The sequence below is a fragment of the Lepus europaeus genome, chromosome 10, assembly GCF_033115175.1.
Source record: "Lepus europaeus isolate LE1 chromosome 10, mLepTim1.pri, whole genome shotgun sequence".
NCBI lineage: Eukaryota > Metazoa > Chordata > Mammalia > Lagomorpha > Leporidae > Lepus > Lepus europaeus.
The window spans coordinates 72,944,520-72,952,759 of record NC_084836.1 but is presented as its reverse complement, the minus strand read 5'-3'; the positions used below and the strand labels follow the sequence as shown (position 1 = coordinate 72,952,759).

The 8,240-nt window shown below is 44.6% G+C and overlaps 1 pseudogene; it reads left to right on the top strand.

The window, feature by feature from the left end:
- The first annotated feature begins 498 nt into the window (after positions 1-498).
- On the top strand, positions 499-7,978 carry LOC133768096 (CLIP-associating protein 2-like; annotated as a pseudogene).
- The last annotated feature ends 262 nt before the right edge of the window (positions 7,979-8,240 follow it).

Here is an 8,240-nt window from a genome sequence, read left to right as displayed (position 1 = left end):
TGGCATGGGCAACTCCCAAATGGTATTCCCTTTCACCCATAGTTTCCTCCTTCAGGACTTCTCCTTATCCATATCCTGCCTTCCAAGGCCTTAGAAGTCCTGATTCCAGTGCCCCAGTAGTAAACCACTTCTTTTATGGAGAATAGGAAAGAGAAGAAGGGGAAAAATAAAGTGGTTGTGGTGTCCACTATAGGTAAAATAAGCTACTTTTTTATGGGTCTACTGATGTGGAACTGATCCTTTTATGTCATCTGAACTCTCCCTGGTATATATTTTCTGTTTCCTATTTTGTTTTAATTTTTAAAAATTGAGACAGAGAGAGAGAAGTCTTCCATCCACTGGTTCACTTCCTAGATGGCTGTAATGACCAGAACTGGGCTGATCTGATACCAGGAGCCAGGAGCCAATTTTGGGTCTCCTACAGGGTTTCAGGGGCCAAGGTGCTTGGACTATTCCAGGAACATCAGAGAGCTGGATGGGAAGTGGAGCAGAAAGATCATGAACTTGCTCCCGTATGAGATGTTGATTCCACATGTGGCAGCTTTACCAGCTACACCACTTTCTAAAGACAGACCTCAGAAAGATCAACCACTAGAAATGATCCCAAGGTCTGACATTGAGCCTCAATGGGGTGGGACATAGCCCGCAGTGCCAGCATTTCATATGGGTACTAGTTTATGTCCTAATTACTCTGCTTCTTTTTTTAAGATTTCTTTATTTATTTATTTCAAAGTCAGTGTTATACTGAGAGAGGAGAGGCAGAGAGAGAGAGAGAGAGAGAGAGAGAGAGAGAGAATCTTCCATTCAACGGTTCACCCCCAATTGGCCACAACGGCTGGAGCTGCACCAATCTGGAGCCAGGAGCCAGGAGCTTCTTCCAGGTCTTCCATGTGGGTGCAGGGGCCCAAGGACTTGGGCCATCTTGTACTGTTTTCCCAGGCCATAGCAGAGATCTGGATCAGAAGTGGAGCAGCTAGGTCTTGAACCAGCACCCATATGGGATGCCAGCGCTTCAGGCCAGGCCATTAACCTGCTGTGCCACAGTGCCGGCCCCACCCTACTTCTGATCTAGCTCCCTAATAATGTACTTAGGAAGGCAATGGAAGATGGCCCAAATATTTGAGCTCCTGCCATCCATGTGGGAAACCTGGATGGAGTGACTAGCTCTTCACTTTGACATGGCCCAATCCCAGCTATTGGTCTTTTGGGGAGTGAACCAGTGGGTGAAAGATTCTCTCTCTCTCTCTCTTTCTCTTTCTCTTCCTCCTTCCCTCTCTCATTTTTCTCTCTATAACTGTCTTTTCAACAAATAAGTACAAATAAAAAAGAAAGCTTTAAAAAATATGGGCCCATTTGTCTTGAAAAGGTTCCTATTCCTCCTTGTCTCCTAAGTGCCCAATGCAGAGGTTCTCTTCTTCCCCTTCTGCTTACTATAGAAGCAGCTCCCACAGCAAAATGTTTTTGAAGCCCAATGGTGTAGCCCTACAAGACAGTCATAGTTCTAAAGCCAGGAACAACCAAGACACCCAGAATATAATAACTGCTGTAGGTGCCCTCAAAGCAAACACCAAGCACTTCAGGATCATAATGTACATGCCTCTATGCTGCTACTCCACACTTCTAGGAGAACAACTGTATGAGATAAAAAGGTCTTTGAGCACAGTTAGTTATAAAAGACAATAAGCAAGCCAAGAATTTTTCTTTTCCAACAACCAAAAATGTGCTTAGTTAGGTTATCTAATGTTGCTTTCAAGAAATTATCCCGGGGCCGGTGCTGTGGCACAGTAGGTTAATCCTCTGCCTCCCATATGGGTGCTGGTTCTAGTCCTAGTTGCTCCACTTCACATCCAGCTCTCTGCTGTGGCCTGGGAGAGCATTAGAAGATGGCCCAAGTCCTTGGGCCCCTGTACCCACATGGGAGACCAGGAAGAAGTGCTTGGCTCCTGGCTCCAGATCAGCACAATTCCGGTCATTGCAGCCATATGGAGAGTGAACCAACAGAAGGAAGACCTCTCTCTCTGTCTCTCCTTCTGTCTGTAACTCTACTTCTCAAATAAAATAAATAAAATCTTAAAAAAAGAAATTATCCCAACTCTGGCTTTAAAAAATCATTAGATCATTAGTTGTTATTGTTCACAGATCCTGTGAGTTGGGAATGTGGAAAATGATTGAGTAGCTGTGCAGTGCAAGGTCTTTCCTGAGGCTGAAGTTAGACAGCTACTGGAGCTGCAGTCATCTGAGTGCTTGACTGAGGCTGATGGACTCACTTAAAGCTCATTCACATGATTAACAAGCCATCATTGGATTTTGGCTATACCCCATTTCTACATACATGGGCCTCTCCATAAGGTTTCCTGGGTATCCTAGCAGTATGAGAATTTCCCTCAGAGGAAATGATCCAAGGCAGATTGGAATGGTCTTTATAACAGCCTCAAAAGTCACATGTCATCTCGTCCATGACATACAACCATTTCTACAGGGCTGTCTCAGATTCAGTGAGTGTGCAAAGGGTGTGAATACTGATAAAGATCATTGGGGCTTATCTTGGAGAATGACTGCAATAGCACTTAAAAGAATAAGAAGTATATCAGAAAGTAGATAGGAGGGAAAGAGAGAGAGGATGGAAGAGAAGAATATGTTTCAATTCATAAAAGCAGAGAAAAAAATGTACCAGTTCTTCCTTGAGACCTCTGAGGCCCACTGTGATGTCTATTTACCCTAGAATACTGGAAGCAGGTCTAGCTTCTAAAGTAGACTCCAGATAAGTCACAAAAAGCCAGGATGCTATGAGAAAGCTCCTCTGAGTCTCAGGAATTACAACTGCCCTACCCCCAGCCCCTTTTTGCCTACCTCAACTTTATAGAAGCTATGATGTGACAGCTGCCTGAGGATGAATTTGTGGCTTGATACACATGCATGGTCTCAAAATCTAAAAAGTGGTATTGCCTCTGAGGAGGGGATGATGCTATTGTCACCATGGATGCATCAATGCAATGGCCATCAGCATTCTAGTGAATATGGAGCACAAATCTAGAAGAGAACAGGGAGAAAATAAATGGAAACTTAGCACTTTCCTTGCTCTTGAAAGTAAATACAAGGAAATAGAGTTGCTATATTCTGTAAATATGGTAGAATTTAAAACAGAGATGCATCTAAAACTTAAGGAAGGAAAGTAAAGATAAAAAAGCCTTGCTATCCCCCCAGTACTGTGTCTGTCATGGCCGTGTCCTAACTAGTCTTCAGTAATGCCCTTGCAACACTTCCATCTGCCATATCTCTGCCCACCTCTTCTAAATGAGAGTACTTATTACTGAAAGTTCAAAACCTTCATTCCAGTACCTGATGCATTAGTACAGCTCTGAGTCTCCCAAATCATTTTCAAAACAGCATGCAACACTGGCCTTCACTTGTAGATGGAGTGCTAAAGCTCAAAAGAGAGAAGGTTGAAAAATCTGTGAACACTATTTGAGTGGCAATTGTTCACATTAAAGCTCAGGGGAACAGACCAAGGCTTTCTACTCAGCCTTATTACTAATCATTTGCCCCTGGTTTTCCTGTCTCAGTTTCCACATCTCTGCACAGCCTCTTCCCTTCTCCCAGTGTGAAAACAATGTCCACCACAGGGGAGGTTTTTTTTTTTTTTTTCAGGACATTCTGGCAGTTTCCCAACCCCCTACACCAGGAGGTGGCACCCTGGGGGACGGAATAAGGCCTGGAGAGCACAGGTGACTACAGCCTTAGGCTTTTTCATTTGCTGCCTTCAGTCAGACTCACTCTCCCCAGAGGCCCTGAATGACCACAGGACTTTTTTAACTATGGAAAGAAAGAAAACACAAATGCAGTAGTAATGGGAACATTGCTAAAAGTCTCAAAAATTTTTCTAAACATGTGTAAAAACTATTTTCTCTTGACATTTTTTCTTTAAAATTTGCAAGATGTCTGATCTTCAGAAGCCTAACTAAATATAAAAATCAAAGCTTAAAGTTTACTTACAGGGGCCAGCGCTGTGGTGCAGCAGGTTAATGCCCTGGCCTGAAAAGCCTTTATCCCATAGAGGCACCAGTTCGAATCCCAGCTGCTCCACTTCTGATCCAGCTCTCTGCTATGGCCTGGGAAAGCAGTAGAAGATAGCCCAAGTCCTTGGTCCCCTGCACCCACATGGGAGACCTGGAAGAAGCTGTTGGCTCCTGGCTTTGGATCAGTGCAGTGTTCATGAAGTGACATTAATGTGAATGCTGCTGGTGGTACCAAGACACAGCATGGTTCTGGACAGTCTGTGCAAACTGGGCAGTCAGGTGCAGATGCCCTGAATCCACGTCCCTAGGCTTCCCTAGGCCAGGTGAGAGCAAAGCTTTCAGCACCACTTACTGGCATGGGAAATGCCAAGATGGATTCAAGAGGATGAAGCTTAACGAAAATGGTCTCCCAGTCACAGCATGGTAGCCAGTCGTGTCTCCTGGAAGAGTTCTAACCACAACAGCCCTCTCCACTGTAAGCTCTGGTGTTCAAAGAGTCCTGCTCGGCCAGCGCCGTGGCTTAACAGGCTAATCCTCCGCCTTGCGGCGCCAGCACACCGGGTTCTAGTCCCGGTTGGGGTGCTGGATTCTATCCCGGTTGCCCCTCTTCCAGGCCAGCTCTCTGCTATGGCCCGGGAGTGCAGTGGAGGATGGCCCAAATGCTTGGGCCCTGCACCCGCATGGGAGATCAGGAGAAGCACCTGGCTCCTGGCTTCGGATCAGCGAGATGCGCCGGCCGCAACGGCCATTGGAGGGTGAACCAACGGCAAAAAGGAAGACCTTTCTCTCTGTCTCTCTCTCTCACTATCCACTCTGCCTGTCAAAAAAAAAAAAAAAAAGTCCTGCTCAATTTGGCCCCAGTGCAGAAAAGAAGCAGGATACCAAGCAGCCAAGATTGTAGCAGAGAGGCTAGTCCATCAAGGCTCTCAGTTGCCCAGATTAGTCATATTCCTCGACCAAGTGTGAGTCAGGAATGCAGCTGGAAAGCAAGTTGGGAGAGCAGCTGGACACAAGTCCTGTTCACTCTTTTCAACCCCTGGGTCCGGGTATGGGATCAGCCAATCAATCTGACTGTCACCTTCTGTTAGTGCCATGTGAGTTCTGAACACAGGTTTCAGCATGAAAGAGGCAGTAGCAGATGCCCTGAAAAAATCTGCTCAAAGATGTGAATCATATGGAATGTATTCAGATGATGATGCCAACAGCGATATGTCTAGTGCTTGTTCAGAAGGCTCATATAGTAATCGAAATGATAGTATTCCTACATATATGAGGCAAACGGAAGATGTTGCAAAAGTCCTTATTAGATGTGCTAGTTCCAATTGGTCAGAAAGGAAGGAAGGACTCCTGGGTCTGCAAAACTTATTAAAAAATCAGAGAATCTTAAGCCTAGTTGAACTGAAAAGATTATGTGAGATTTCCACAAGAATATTTGCTGATACTCATGGCAGGCTGTTCAATATGTTTTTGGAGAGTCTAGTGGATTTGATACAGGTCCATAAGGGTGATCCTCAAGATTGGTTATTTGTGCTGCTGACACAACTACTGAAAAAAAAATGGGTGCTGACTAGCTTGGATATGTTCAGGCAAAAGTTCAGAAAGCCCCTGATGTCACCAGAGAATCTTTTCCAAATGATCTTCAGTTTAATATTCTAATGAGATTTACAGTTGATTAGACCCAAACACTAAGCTTAAAGGTGAAGGTTGTTATCCTTAAATGCATAGAAACTGTAGCCAAACAGATGGACCTGGATTTTATAAATTCCAGTGAAACTTGACTGGCAATGTCTCAAGTCATCACTTGGACAACAGAACCCAAAAGTTCTGATGTTCAGAAGGCAGTGCAATCAGTGCCCATCTCTTTATTTGAACTCAATACTTATTAAGGGCTTTACAAAATCTTTTCAGGATGGTTCTACCAAGCTTCTTCATATTCACCTTCGAAGCAGCAGCAGCAGAATGCAGAATTCCATGGGAGTCCTTTGATGAGACCAACACCACACTCACCAGCGAACTAGTTCAGTCCTCTTCTCCTACCAATATGTCACAGAATACTTCATCTCCAAGAACATTTGATTATGACACGGAAAATGTGTCATAAGGCATTTATAGCTCTCTTTGAGGTGTCACTGAAGCAATACAGAATTTCAGCTTCCATGGTCAAGAAGATATGAATGAGCCATTGAAAAGGGATTCTAAGAAAGATGATAGTGATTCAGTGTGTGATGGTCTTGCTGACCCAAGAGCAGGAGGTGATGCAACTGACTCAAGCCAAACTGCTTTTGATAATAAAACTTCATTGCTCCATTTGACTCCTGCTCACTACTAGCCACGGTCTCAAGACTAATCCATACAATTATTCAGATAGCATCAGTCCCTTCAACAAGTCTGCCCTCAAGGAACACAGGTTTGATGATGATGCTGGCCATTTCCTGATAATATTTCCCTAGACCATTCTGACCTAGTTGCAGAACTATTGAAGGAGCTGTCTAATCACAAGGTATGGAAGAAAGAAAAATCACCCTCTGTGAACTCACAAAAGTGACACAGGAAGAATCTTTCAGTATTTGGGATGAACACTTCAAAACAATATTGCTTTTGCCTAGCACCGCAGCTCACTTGGCTAATCCTCTGCCTGCAGCGCCAGCACCCCAGATTCTAGTCCCAGCTGGAGCACCGGATTCTGTCCCGGTTGCTCCTCTTCCAGTCCAGCTCTCTGCTGTGGCCCGGGAAGGCAGTGGAGGATGGCCCAAATGCTTGAGCCCTGCACCCGCATGGGAGACCAGGAGAAGCACCTGGCTCCTGGCTTCAGATTGGCGCAGCACGCCAGCAGCAATGCGCCGGCCGTAATGGTCATTTGGAAGGTGAACCAATGGAAAAAAGGAAAAAAGAAAGACCTTTCTCTCTGTCTCTGTCTCTCTCACTGTCTAACTATGCCTCTCAAAAAAAAAATATTACTTTTACTGCTTGAAACCCTTGGGAATAAAGAGCCAAAAATCAGGGCTTTGGCATTAAAGGTTGCGAGAGAACCTAAGGCATCAACCAGCAAGATTTTTTTTTGGTCAGGCAGAGTGGACAGTGAGAGAGAGAGAGAGAGAGAGAGAGAGAGAGAGAAAGGTCTTCCTTTGCCGTTGGTTCACTCTCCAATGGCCACCGCGGCCAGCGCGTTGCGCTGATCCGAAGCCAGGAGCTAGGTGCTTCTCCTGGTCTCCCATGGGGTGCAGGGCCCAAGGACTTGGGCCATCCTCTACCGCACTCCCGGTCCATCGCAGAGAGCTGGCCTGGAAGAGGGCAACCGGGACAGAATCCGGCGCCCCGACCAGGACTAGAACCCGGTGTGCTGGCGCCGCAGGTGGAGGATTAGCCTAGTGAGCCGCAGCACCGGCCAACCAGCAAGATTTAAAAACAATGCAGAACTGACTATAAGGAAAACATAGGAAGCACATAAAGATCCTCATAAGTAGGTGGTGAGATCTGCTGAGGAAGTTGCATCAATATTAGCAACTTCCATTAGTCCAGAGCAATGCATCAAAGTGCTTTGTCCTATCATCCAAACTGCTGATTACCCAATTAACCTGTCTGCAATCAAAATGCAAACAAAAATGATACAGTCCAAGGAAACCCTTAACCTACTTTTGCCAGAAATTATGCCAGGCCTAATGTAGGGTTACGATAACTCAGAGAGCTGTGTTCAGGAAGCTGATGTCTTCTGTCTGGTGGCTGTTCATGCAGTGATTGGTGATTAACTAAAACCACATTTTAGTCAACTCACCAGCAATTAAATGAAGCTACTAAATGTTTACATCAAAAATTCACATCAGGTTCTGGAGGAATTGATCCCACTACTGATATTCCTGGACAAAGTTAGTGAAGCTCATCAAAGTGATCCAGGTCTCTCCCAAAAAGGACAGACTACCCTCATTAGTGAAAAGGAATTCTCAAATACATCTTTTGGAACTTAACCATTGTTCCCTAGTTTCAGTTTTTTTGTTTGTTTCATTTTGTACTTTCTGTAACAGAGGACTGTCCTCAGTGTGCATGTAACTTTTACAATAGTTATTCCAGATTTTTGAAGAAGCAATATTAACATCAATTGATCAGTACAAAGTAATTTTTAACCTAATTCATAATTTCACATGTTTGTACTTATTTGTCTTCCCATTAACCTTTGCCAATGTTACGGCTATATAATTTTTTAAAATGATGGTTAAACAGGAATGCTTA